The sequence below is a fragment of the Diabrotica virgifera genome, chromosome 10 (genome assembly GCF_917563875.1).
Source record: "Diabrotica virgifera virgifera chromosome 10, PGI_DIABVI_V3a".
Lineage (NCBI taxonomy): Eukaryota > Metazoa > Arthropoda > Insecta > Coleoptera > Chrysomelidae > Diabrotica > Diabrotica virgifera.
Window position 1 is genome coordinate 16,473,692 of NC_065452.1, and position 13,219 is coordinate 16,486,910.

General features: G+C 34.3%; 1 protein-coding gene across 4 annotated transcripts in view; it reads left to right on the forward strand.

The window, feature by feature from the left end:
- LOC114333243 (plexin-A4) overlaps positions 1 to 4,057 on the forward strand; it is a 933,823-nt gene extending 929,766 nt beyond the window's left edge. For all 4 annotated transcript variants that reach the window (XM_050663388.1, XM_050663391.1, XM_050663390.1 and 1 more), the window contains one exon: positions 1 to 4,057. This exon is cut by the window's left edge and continues 25,229 nt beyond it. The gene's annotated coding sequence lies outside the window, so the exon portion shown is untranslated.
- Positions 4,058 to 13,219: the final 9,162 nt, after the last annotated feature.

The following is a 13,219-nucleotide window of genomic DNA, read 5'->3' on the forward strand; positions in this document are numbered from 1 at the left end:
TTTTTGTATTCGTGCCGTATTTTGCTGCTGATCTCGTTGTAGTGAGTTATAGTGGCACCCAGGCACCGGAATTGTCATACACATTCAAAATTGTATGGGACCACAGTTTTTAATTACACATTGTATTTAATATTTGAGCAATATGTTTTATGAAGAAGAATTGAGTTGAGGCAAGGCATTTTCGACTATTATATTGGGTCCAAAATAAGTTACAATATATAACAAATGTATATACTGTAGATTTTAATATTTATTTACCCTTATGACTTAGTGCAATACTTTTTTACGGATTTTGTTTATATGTTGCCATAATAATTGCAATACAAATAAGTAGTAGGTACTTTTTTTATATAATTATTTTACAATGATAGAATAGAGTTTGATCCTAAATATAGACAATAAGTTATAGCATAGACATATTTAATTTTTTTATCTTCTTTTATATAAACATATTTAAGATTTTAACATGTAGATATATTTTTATGAGCAAAAAGACTGGACTGACATGTTGGCATAAACGCTGTTCAATTTATTTTTCTTTATAAAACAATTTGCTGTAAAACATTTAAATATTCTTTTAAACATATCTATGAACTAATTTATTTTATGATTCTCAAAGTTAGTATTTTGACAAGTAAACAATAGGCATAAAGTTATAAACTGACATCTTAAAGTGAGTACCTAAATGCTTGTGCAGAAGCGTATGAGAACAAGCAACAAAGATAAGTTCGTTATAAAAATAGTAAAGAAAAAAAGAAAAGCGGACTTTTCATGAAATGGGGCACTCAAAGTGAAAAAAATATTGTGTCTCTCAAATGTGAGGAAATACACGTGACTACCGAGATAGTAGAAGTTTAGGGAACAAATATGGTTTTTGAAATAGCTACAACTTTATTTCAACATACATGTGATAAATCAAGAATATCTATCTTCTAAATGATTATGAAGAAAAAATTAATAGATATGTTATTTTTACTATAGTAGTAACTATAGTTAGTACTAACATCTGATAAAATATTGTTGTTTGAGGCTTGAGAAGGTAATTGGAATAGACGATATCAGTCATATTTTACCCATTCGAATTACAATCTATTGTTTTTTCTGACTGATAGCATTTCACTAAAAAGTGAGGATGAGCTGTATGCTATGTATGGCACAGTAATGGTTTCATTATTATACAAGTATGTAATCTAATATTGTACAACTTAAAAATGCTTCTGTCCGATTCAGACTATCCGTATATCTAATTTTATGTAAACGTATTTACAAGTTAACATTCATTATTTAAATAAATTTAACACTATTCAAAACAAAATCTTTGTGTTGCTAACTTGTGAGAGTCACAAACACGTTGTGTGTTTTTTTTTCTTTTGGAGAAGACAAACAACTTCGGGAATTACAAATTCAAACTAATAGATAGGGCTGTATCGTCGCCGCCGTCGATTTTTTTGCACAAACTTACTCAAAAAGAGGTCCTTATAACAAATCCACAGGGTGCCAGGCGGTGCCGTGGTCGAAAAATTTATTAAACAATGTTTTTTAAACAAATTCACGAACATAATTTTTTTATTTCGATCAAATTTTTTTTACTTAATTTGGGTCATTCTGGGCAAAAAAGGTCTCTTGTCATTTTTCCCTAAAATTGATTGTTGTTGAGCTATCCGCGATTTAAAATTTGAAAAATGCGAAAATGGCCATTTTCAAGGCTTAAAGTTAAAAACCCCTCCTTCAAGATCCTGAAGAAATTTTTGTCATTATTTTATCACAAAAGCTGTTATTTTTAATTATCAACAATTAGCGCTATAGTCCAGGCTGTATCGTCGCCCCCGTTAGCCAAATTATTTCGATTAGATTTTTTTGCATAAACTTACTCAAAAAGAGGTCCTTATAACAAATCCACAGGGCGCCAGGCGGTACCTTGTTCGAAAAATTGTTTAAAATTTTTTTTTAAATCAAAAATAATTTATTCACTTCGAACAAATTTTTTAGATAGAGCAGAAAAGGTCTCTTGTGATTTTTCCGTAAAATTGATTGTTGTCGAGTTATAGGCGATTTAAAATTTGAAAAATAGCCATTTTGGCATTTTTCAAATTTTAAACCGCGTATAACTCAACAACAATCAAGTTTAGAGAAAAATCACAAGATACGTTTTTGGCTAAGAATGACCCAAATTTCTAAAAAAAATTTGTTCGAAGTGAAAAATCTATTTTTGTGAATTTGTTTAAAAAAAGACCAAGGTACCGCCTGGCACCCTTGGATTTGTTATGAGGACCTCATTTTGAATAAGTTTGTGCAAAAAAATGTAATCGAAATAATTTCACTAACGGGGGCGACGGTACCGTCTGGACTATAGCGCTAATTGTTAATAATTAAAAATAACAGCTTTGTAATAAAATAATGACAAAAATTTCTTCAGGATCTTGAAGGAGGTGTTTTAAACTTTGATTTGATCACTTTCTGACTTTCACAATATAATTTTTAATCGAGTTATTCAGCCTTGAAAATGGCTAATTTTGCATTTTTCAAATTTTAAATCGCGTATAACTCGACAACAATTAATTTTAGAGAAAAATGACAGGAGACTTTTTTTGCTCAGAATGACCCAAATTATCTAAAAAAATTGTTCGAAATAAAATTTTTTTTATGAATTTGTTTAAAAAAATTGTTTAAACAATTTTTTGACCACGGTATACCTGTGGATTTGTTATAAGGCGACGATACAGCCCCGTCTATAAAGCTTTCACTTTATGCAGATTTGACTGTGAGTTGTTAAAGATCGAATGCGACACTGTCGTGTTAACATGGCAATATGTTTTTGTTTGGATGAGAAGGGCACTATACTTTTTTATACATATTATCGTGGTATTTCAAGTTGAAGCTAGCACAATCATTTAAATTATACGGGAATCTTTCTTGAATTTAGGTAGAACTTATACTGGATACACAATAATTTTCAATTAACGGCAATTTTTTAAATGATAATATTGCAGATGTTAAAATAACTGTATAAATCGGCCCATGTTTGACAAAATACTGGTCCTAGGCTATTAGTCCATATTGTCGATATGCTTTTTTGAAATTTGTAATATGATCGTACCTTTATACATTTAATATTTTTGTATTTAGTTGAATACAATCATAAAGATTGTCTTCCGCAATGAAGGAAGCACCAGGGTGTAGTATTTAATTGCGACCTTTCAATCATTGGATGTTTCAATCTCAGGGGCGTAGCTATGAAAAGACAAGAAGGTGCATTTGGGATTTAAATAAAATTTTAACCTGGCAGCGTAATCTTTTTGGGGAAATGACAGCTGTCTTTGTATTTACAGTGGAGGATCAAATTATTAGTAGTCTAACCTGGTCAAACGAAATTGTTTAAAAGTAGATTTAAATCGGACATGATAGCATTGGTAAAAAAGAATGCGTCTCGTCGACAGTGTTGTAGTCTATTTATTCTATTAAAAAAAATGAACATCTATTAAAATAGAAATAAACCAGCTGAATTTTACCAGATGGTTTTAATAATTAGATCACACACTGTACTTACAATAATGTGGAAGGTAATATTTAAGGTTAAGGATATATTTCAAATAATCTCTGATAGGAACTGAGTAGTACACCACTTCATGTTTGTATTTTATATTGTGGTAACATGTACAAGACAATTGTAGGTACACTATTTTGTCAACATGGGGCGGTCATAAGTATCAGTTTCTATGCAAGCTATCATTTCTCCATAAATACTGCTAGCCGTATGGATTACCAAATATTTACCTCTTAAGCATAGATTAATGGATAAATATATAAATAGGCTTTGTCAAATTGACAGCAATGTTCTGCAGCGTTTCCGTTATCACTTTTTTCCACTGAAATCATTTATTAGAAGTGTGACGATCCCATTTCTGCCTCGAACTCTTACGACCTCAAGCTACGCCTCTGTTCAATGTATACATTACATACTATGCACAAGGTCGAGTCAATGTTGTTAGTGTATGTGTAATAAGGCTGTGTAAATTTTCTTATTTGTAACAAAAAACAATATTTTCAGTTGTCACAATCAAGTGTTTCATCTAATTTATTTCCCTTCCTCCTTCTATTAGTCTAGTCGCAACATAGTAGATCCCGTGGGCACTTTTTGGTCGCCGCGATTTGATGGTGGTATTATAGGTTTTTTGGGTCGCTGAATCCGATGGAAGTGGTCTGGAAGCCCAAATGCGGTGCGTTTAATTGTTATTAACAAATTATGGTAAAATTAGGTATTTTTCAGGAATTATTAGAAGCCCTGTAAATAAATTGATAATGTTAAGGTCTTCTCTGGTGTATTTTTGGTCGCTGAATCGAATGCGACTAGTCGCGATTACTCAAAATATGTTCTTATTTTGTTAATAACAAAATAATTGTTTATTCGCCGAAAAGCTCGAAATGCGCTATCTACAGCCTTTTTGCAAGTCTGAACCGTGAGTAAACGGACTATAAACAGTTATTTTTGCAATAATTTATTAATAACAAAGTCGGAACGTGGTTTAAGCTATCACGACTAGTGGCAATCGATTTAGCGTATAAAAATACTATGAAAAAGACTACAAACTTGCTGTAGATAGCGCATTTCGAGGTTTTCGGCGAATAATTATTTTGTTATTAACAAAATAAGAACATATTTTGAGTAATCGCGACCAGTCGCATTCGATTCAGCGACCAAAAATACACCAGAGAAGACCTTAACACTATCAATTTACATATTTACAGGGCTTCTAATAATTCTTGAAAAATACCTAATTTTACCATAATCTGTTAATAACAATTAGACGCTCCACATTTGGGCTTCCAGACCACTTCCATCGGATTCAGCGACCCAAAAAACCTATAATACCACCATCAAATCGCGGCGACCTAAAAGTGCCCACGGGACCCCCTATGTTGCGACTAGACTGTATCCTTATGTAATGACTACTAATATACAGGGTGTTTTAAAAAAAGAATGTGTGTGTACTTTGTACGCACGTAAGAAGTTATACTTCTATTATAATATAATTTCAACGAAATAAATATACCTACTTAACAGTTACAATACAAAAAATTAACAATAATTACCAAAATTTAACCAAAACTTAACAATGCCAAATATTAAAAAGAAAAAACGAAAAAAGTATGAATCGTCCAGGAATTGGACCCGCAACCTTGCGAATTCTCAATCTCTGGTCCAATGCTCTACCAACAAGACCATCAAGGCACATACTATTAACGTGTCAGATATACATATTTACACATCACGGTGACAAGTGAAATATAAAAATAGATGTTTTATTATTTTACGCCCAAGGAAGACAAATCCAAAGACACAAAATTATAATAAAAAACCTTTTAAACCACATTTTCCAAATTGCGCAAGTTGTATTATTAATATTAATGTTAATAAATGAAATATAAATATTTTGACGTTTCACAATTTGACAATATCATAACAAAATTTGATCTACTATTTTTAAAACACTTACCAGTGTAAGATTCTTTAGCTTTGAATAAGCGAGATCGTAGATCGTCCCGGTTGATTGTTGTTATCCACAGTTGTCTACGCCTTCGAGGTAATAGGTTTTTTATCAGTAATTTTGCGGCACTCATACTAGTCACACTTTGATGGGCTTTCACATTGACATGCAACAATCATCTCTTCTATGTTAATAAGTCCAAAAATATAATATGAAAACTATTTAAAAAGGCAGTATAACCATTAACTAACTTTTTGTTTGTTGTTTCTCTTCCTACAAATTTTAAAACGCAACAACCATACACCATACATAACCAAACCACAGTCCCACAGATATTGGATAATTTTTGTCATGTCATTTGAACATCCAATCAGAACAAAGTTGTAATGCGACTGCGCCGGGATCAAAGGTTTTAATCCTATTAAAATTCACCCTCATATGCGCGTAAAGAAGTATAACTTCAAAAAGGTAATATCTTCTCTAGGGTAGGTAAAAAACTAAAATAATTAGGGTCTGCTTAGTAAAAAATTTTTGTAACGCTTTCAAGATAAAGGGCGTCGAAGAAGAAAAAAATTTTACACATTTTTTATGATTTTGCCGAAACTACTGGCAACATTGTAATAAAATTTTATACGAATATGTTTTAGAAACTGATACATTCCACGAATTTGTTTTTATATCTGAGAACAGTTTCTGCAAGTAAGAAGATGTTCCATATTCTGTATTTTTTCACAATTACTGTTCACCATCTTCACTACTGTACATCATCTTCGTCTATTTTCCCCCATTTTACCATGCTTTATCATACTGGAGCGACCACCGTTCTTATCCTATTCATAGTTTTCCACATTTTAAAGTCTAAGAGATCATTGAACTCAGGTCCATTGGAACCTGGGGAAGAGAAAAATACTCGGGCGGTTCATCCTGCATTGTTCCAAGAAAGCTTTTCCTGGATTTTAGTCACTTTCGTAGTGTTCGAGCTTTGTATAGGGCAAGCAGCTCCTCCGCAATCTGTTTAATTTTCTCTATTTATTGCTCTGCAACACCTCTGCGTGTTGAAAGTTCTGCAAAACCCGCCGCTTTATATAGATTTGAGAGTGGCGTTGGTTTCATGCACTTAACCAACACAATGCCTGTTCTTAAGACGCCAGGGCATGCACCCCATTTACTCCAAGCACTCCACACAATTTGGAGTTTTCGCTTTCTCGTTTCTCGTTTTCTCATTTAGCGCAGTATCAACTTGTTTGGTTTGTTGCCTTAAGGCAACACAGTGCCTTTGTTTTTAAGACGCCGCACTGTGCGCCAGGACATGAATATGATTTACTTTCCGTTAGCTTTCTGAGTATGCTGTTCCTAGTTGTTACTTTCCCTCTCGTTTTTATGCAATGTTGTCTGCAGGTGAGGGACCGGTCCAGAGTTACTCCTAGATATATATGTTGGTCTGTGTGTTCTAATGTATGTATTACCATTCCATGTTGGGTTTTAGAAGAATTGGGTCTCAGGAAATTCTGCAGGTAGTGAGCCGTCATTGTTTTTAAGGCAGTTTCGAGTTTTCATCCACCTCTTTAAAACTTTTTCCTTGGTTGGTTGTTTGTATTAGGTACAGTGGAACTTCGATAACTCGGATTAATCGGGACCGCGGCCGATCCAGGTTACCCAGAGAATATGGTAAAAATTAATAACATGCGGTATACTTACAGATAAACTCAGTTATAATTGAAATAACATGAAATATATATGCACAGTACACATCTAAATTACTAAAAACACGTAAACACAAATAAGCAAACGGAAGCGAACAATACAAGACCGTACTACACACAATACAGTCACAATCGGAACGATGTTATGTTATTTTAGAACAGTGAAGACTAAGACCATTGTTTAAAAAAGAATTTTTTAATTAGTCTTTTAGTCTTTTTTAAACAATCTTAAGACAGTTTGATTGAAATAAATAAAGGAATACTTACAGGTGCCTGTTGTTTCCAATAATTCAAAACGACCAACGTCGCTCTGCTATGCCGCCGTGTGCCATGAGTCATTTTTATTATAGTTCAAATTACACAAATACACATTACCTCTCAAATATTATATTACATACATTTTTATTTTGAATTGTTGAACTGTTTGTCTGATGAAAATCGGTCCGGATTAGCCGGACTTCCGGGTTATCGGTGACTGACTTATCGGGGTTCCACTGTATATTGAAAAGCATTGGTGCTAAAACACTACCCTGTGGGAGGCCGTTCTTTTTAACTCTCCATCTACTTTGCTCTCCAGCATGATAAAAAACGTCTGTTTTGCAGTAAGGAATATACTAATTACCTAATTATTAATTAGGTAATTAATAATAATTACCTAGATGATGGTCATTGAGAGTATCGTAAAATTTGTGGAGCAATGTCTTGTGCCTTACTGTGTCATAGGTTGTTGTCAAAACTACGAAAGCAGCCCCTGTTACCAAGTTTTCTTCGAAGCCCTCTTCAATGTCTTCTGTTGGCGAGAGGACTTGACATAGAGAGTACTCCGTGCTACTATCATCCGTCAACTCTCTCAGGTAATAACTGATTGACTAATTTTTTTATTTTGAATCTCTCAAGTTTTTGACTAGCATTGTTCAAATTTGTTTTATCTTGGGGAGCTCTGGTTTGTTGCCACTTCCTTCTTAGTTTTCTTTTCTCTTTAATTAACTTTTTAATTTCTTTCGGATAATTGTTCACTTTGACATTTATAGTTTGTACAAGCAACTCAACTTCCTCATCTAGTTGTTCAGGATTTTTTAATGGTACTGCTAATTCAATTCTATCTTCAAGAATTGATCTAAAACTTTCCCAGTCTGTTAGTTTATTTGTTAGTATTGGCTTACAATCCTTTCTGATAATCGTGTCACTCACATTGAGTATTATGGGTGAAAGATCTTAATTCATATCCCAACCCTCATTAATGTCTACATAATTGGATGAAATATTTTTGATAACAAAGAAATCAATTAAGTCTGGTATTTTGTTTGTATCTGTTGGCCAATAAGTCGGTCTACCTGTTGATATTACTTTACATTTCTGTTCTTTTATGGCTGCCAGTAACTCTTTTCCTTTAGTTGTTGTTATAATCGTGATCCCCATTGGGTGTGCTTTGCATTAATGTTACCTCCAATCATATATATTTTTTGCAAACTTTTCAAAATATTCTACATACTGTTTTTTGTTAATGGAATGCCTAGGGGGGCTATAAATTGAGCTTACATTAACTTCGCAATTAGTTTTGAGTTTGACACATACCGTAGTTTCTTGTATGTGTTCTGTTTCATATTTTAGCTGATAATGTTAAATGTTATCTTTTATTATTAATGCGCTGCCTCCTTTTGCTGCATTATCAGGATGTGTGATTATCAGGTGTGATATACCCTGTATCCTCTAAACTTTATAAAATATTGTTTAGTGAAATGTGTTTCAGATATGAGACACAAATCAACTTCTTCTGTATCTAGGATGGCTTGCAGTTCATTTTTATGTTGTATCAGCCCATTGGCATTCCATTCCATGATTCGTAGTTCCAATCTAGTAACTATTCCCAGTCTATGTTCCAATCTAGTAACTCTTATATCTATTTTTGTTATTTTATCATCTATTTTGATGAGTTTTTCTAATATTATTTTTAATCTATTTTCGGTTTCCAATTCTTGGTCTCCGTTTCTTTTACATTATTTACCACATCACTGTATTTTCTATTTGCAGTGACTTTTTGTGCTTTTGGCTTTTCCGTCTCATTAACCCTTTGTGGTGGTTTTGGTATACTAGCCTTATTTATTGTTCTCTGATTTCTCAGCTTTTTTTTTTTGGCTACATAACATCCTCAGTAGCTTGCTACCTTTGCTACATAACCCTCTTCTAGTGGTTTCTGACAATCTTTGGTAAAGTGCGTACCGATGCATTTAACACATCTTGGTTCCTTATTACAATATTTCCAGGTATGGCCATAGGCCTGGCATCTTTTACACTGTGGTACCAGCTTTAAGCTCCTTAGTGGTTCAATTTCTACTGTCACGCTCAAAATGTCAGTTATTCCAAAGATTTTGTTTATATCTGCATCTTGTCTGAACGTCAGGATGAACATATCAAGAGGTTTTTTAGCTCTCCACTTCAATTTCTTATCAGATTTTATAGCTTTATATCCTCTTCTTGGTAGCTCTTTTACTATGTCATTTGGCTGACAGGTATGATGTAGTTTCTTAACCATTACTCTGATTGGTCTTTCTTGTTTATTTTCAAATGTGTAATAGGAAAGTTTACTCATGTTTAAACTGTTTATTAGTTTTCTGTACTCATCACTGTCGGGTGTATTATTTTTATGACTTCGCTGTTTATTACTTTCATTATGAATTTAATACCAGCATCGACTAGAGTCTTACTTAACTTCGAAACCTTCTACTACAACCGGTGGTGGCAGTTTTGGCTTTGGAATTTGTTTTACTGCTGTTGCTTTCTCTGGAGAGGGAGGAGATAATGAAGTATCCATTTTACGCTTTTTGGTCTTCCTTTTCTCTTGTCTTATCCACTCTGTTTCAGTTGCTAAATCTTCTTCATCGGCCCAATATTCAGATTTGTCTATTTTTTCTTCGGTTTTTGTTTTATCGGCGCTTGCTGTTGACCCTATATCTTGTTGGGTATTCTCAAGCTTTGATAATCTTTGCTCCATTGCGTTAATTCTTTGATTTAACCGCTGATTATCTATATTAAGTTTTTTAACATTATTTTCTGATTGAACCCGTGCATTATATAATGCTTGTTCATTTTGCGAACGTTGTGTATTTTCTGGAAATACCACGTTTTTTCCTGGACTAATATTGCATCAGTTGACGTCTGAATAGGAAACATTTTAAAATAATAATTGTTCCTTTATTTTTATTAAAAATAAAAACTTATTTATTAATTGACTTCTGGTTTCGCGATAACAACGACGGATTAATTGGATCGTCGGACATCACTCACGATAAATAATATCCTTAATTTACTAATTTACCTACTCGTTGATAAGAACGTCTCGGACACAGACACAACCTTACCGTTCGGAAGTCTATTTGTAACTCAACGGGTGAGTATCATGATGATAAGCATTCGGATATTTTTGAAAAGTATTCTTCCTCTATACTGACTGTTTTAGAACCTTCATAATAATTATTATGATGGACAATTCCTACAGTAGGTAGTCGTATGGAAAAAATACAGACTTCTGCATCTCCATTAAAGAACAATAAGCATAAAACACCACATTTCATTTAAAGAGTGTCAAAGTAGCAACAAGGAATTAGAAATATCTATGGCTAGAACAACCCGTACAACATGTAACAGCTTTAACAAACTGTCATGTCAGCCTGCCCAAAAACATGCACAAAAAGAACATAACATTTGGGATATCGTCAATATCGAGGAACATAAGTTCTTATTGTTCCTATTATTATTACTCCAGAAGACAACAGAGATAGCGAATTAACATGTTATGAATCTGGGAGTAGGTCAGCATGAACATATTTAAGTAGATAATATCTAATAATAAATATATATCTAATAATAAAGTTCTATACTACAATCACAATAAAGATGCAGTAGAAATAAACAAACCAAGACACGTAGAATGTTATGAGGAGCACTACCGAATCATGATTTACAATGTATAAACTTTGTAAATCATGATTTGGGATTTACAATGTATGGACAAGGGCATTTAGCACTAAAAACTACTATTCAAAAGTAGGTGGAAATGCACAATTGCACTTTGAAGGCCCCGTCTCACCATCAAATAATTGACAGTTATTTGATCAAACTTGACAGTTAGTGACACAAACTATACATACTAACTGTCACTTTGTGTCACTAACTGTCAAGTTTGATCAAATAACTGTCAATTATTTGATGGTGAGACGGGGCCTTAAAGTGCATAAAATGCATCTGAAAAGTGCATGAATATAAAAATTAAGTCAAAATCAGTATATTAAGGACCAAAATTTATTATTCGGGGGGGTCTTTGGGGTCACTGAACATGATTACGCCATCAGAACTGACCCCCCGGATCATCTGGTGCCCAAGGTCACTGCGAGAGACGTCATCTTCTGGAGTTTCGATGCTTTTCGGTATTAAATTGATGCAAACGGATTACTCGCGGCTTTTTGGGGTCGCTAAACACGAATATGCCATCAGAATTGACCTCCGGTGTACCTGGTGCCCAGGATCGCTACTAAGGCACGTCATCTTCTGGAGTTTCTAGGGATTTCGGCACTAAATTGATACAGCTGGACTACTTAGGGGGGGGGGCGTATGAGGTCGTTAAACATGAATATGCCATCAGAACAGACCTCTGGATTACCTGGTGCCCAAGGTCACTGTAAGGGACGTCATCTTCTGGAGTTTCGAAGGCTTTCGGGATTAAATAGATGCAAATGGATTACTGGAGGGTTCTTGAGGTCGCTAAATACAAATATGCCATCAAAACCGTCTCCCGGAGAACCTGGTGCCCAGGGTTATGGCAAGGGGCGTCATCTTCTGGAGTTTCGAGATGAGTCTTCGGTACTAAATTGATGCAAACGGAATACTCATACTTTTTTGAGGTTCCTGAACGAGTATACGCCACCATATCTGACCCTCGAAGCACCTGGTGCATAAGGCAGGTCATCTCTTGAAGATTAGAGGGTTTTCGGCATTAAATTAATGCAAACGGATTACTTACTCATGGGATTTTGGGGTTATTTAACCAACACGATTGCGTCATCAGAACAGACATAAGAGCACATGGTGCCTAGGGCACGTCATTTTCTGGAGTTTCGAAAGGTTTCGGTACTAATTGATGCAAATGGATTACTCATGGGTTTTTGGAGTTGCTGAACATAAATATGCCATCAGAACAGACACCAGAGCACCTGCTGCCTAAGGCACGTTATCTTCTGTAGTTTCGATAGTTTTCGGTACTAAATTAATGCAAACGGATTACTCTCGAGTTTTTGGTGTTGTTGAACATGAATATGCCACCAGACCCAACCCACGGAGCACCTGGTGCCTAAGGCAGGTCATCTTCTGGAGTTTCGAAAGTTTTCGGTACTAAGTTGATGCAAACGGATTACTTACGGGTTTTTGGGGTTGCTAAACACAAGTAGGTACGACATCAGAAGAGACACCGGAGCACCTGGACCTAAGACACCTTATCTTCTGAAGTTTCGAGGGTTTTCGGCAATAAATATATTCAAACGGATTACTCATGGGTTTTTGGGGTTGCTGAAGACGAATAACGCCATCAGATTTTTTTGCCTTTTGTAGATTTTTATTAAAATAACTATGCTAAGCTATTCAATGTTTTTACTTATTTATAAAATTTATATAAACTTTATTTATATCTGGCAATGTTATTTCCTTTATTTATTTCCAGATCGATGTACTATATTCTATTATGATAATCTTATTATGCGTTGGCATTATTATTGATCATCGTAATCACTAGATACTTCCAGATAGAATCCTTCATCTAAGTCATATTCGTGTTCAACAACCCAAAAGTAATTTGTTTGCATGAATTTGGTACCGAAAACTCTCGCAACTTCAGAAGATATCGTGCCTTAAGCACCAGGTGCTCCAATGTCTGTAATAACGGCGTACTCGTATTCAGCAACCTCAAAAAGCCATGAGTAATCCGTTTGCATCAATTTAGTACCGAAAACTTTCGAAACTCCAGAAGATAACGTGCCCTAG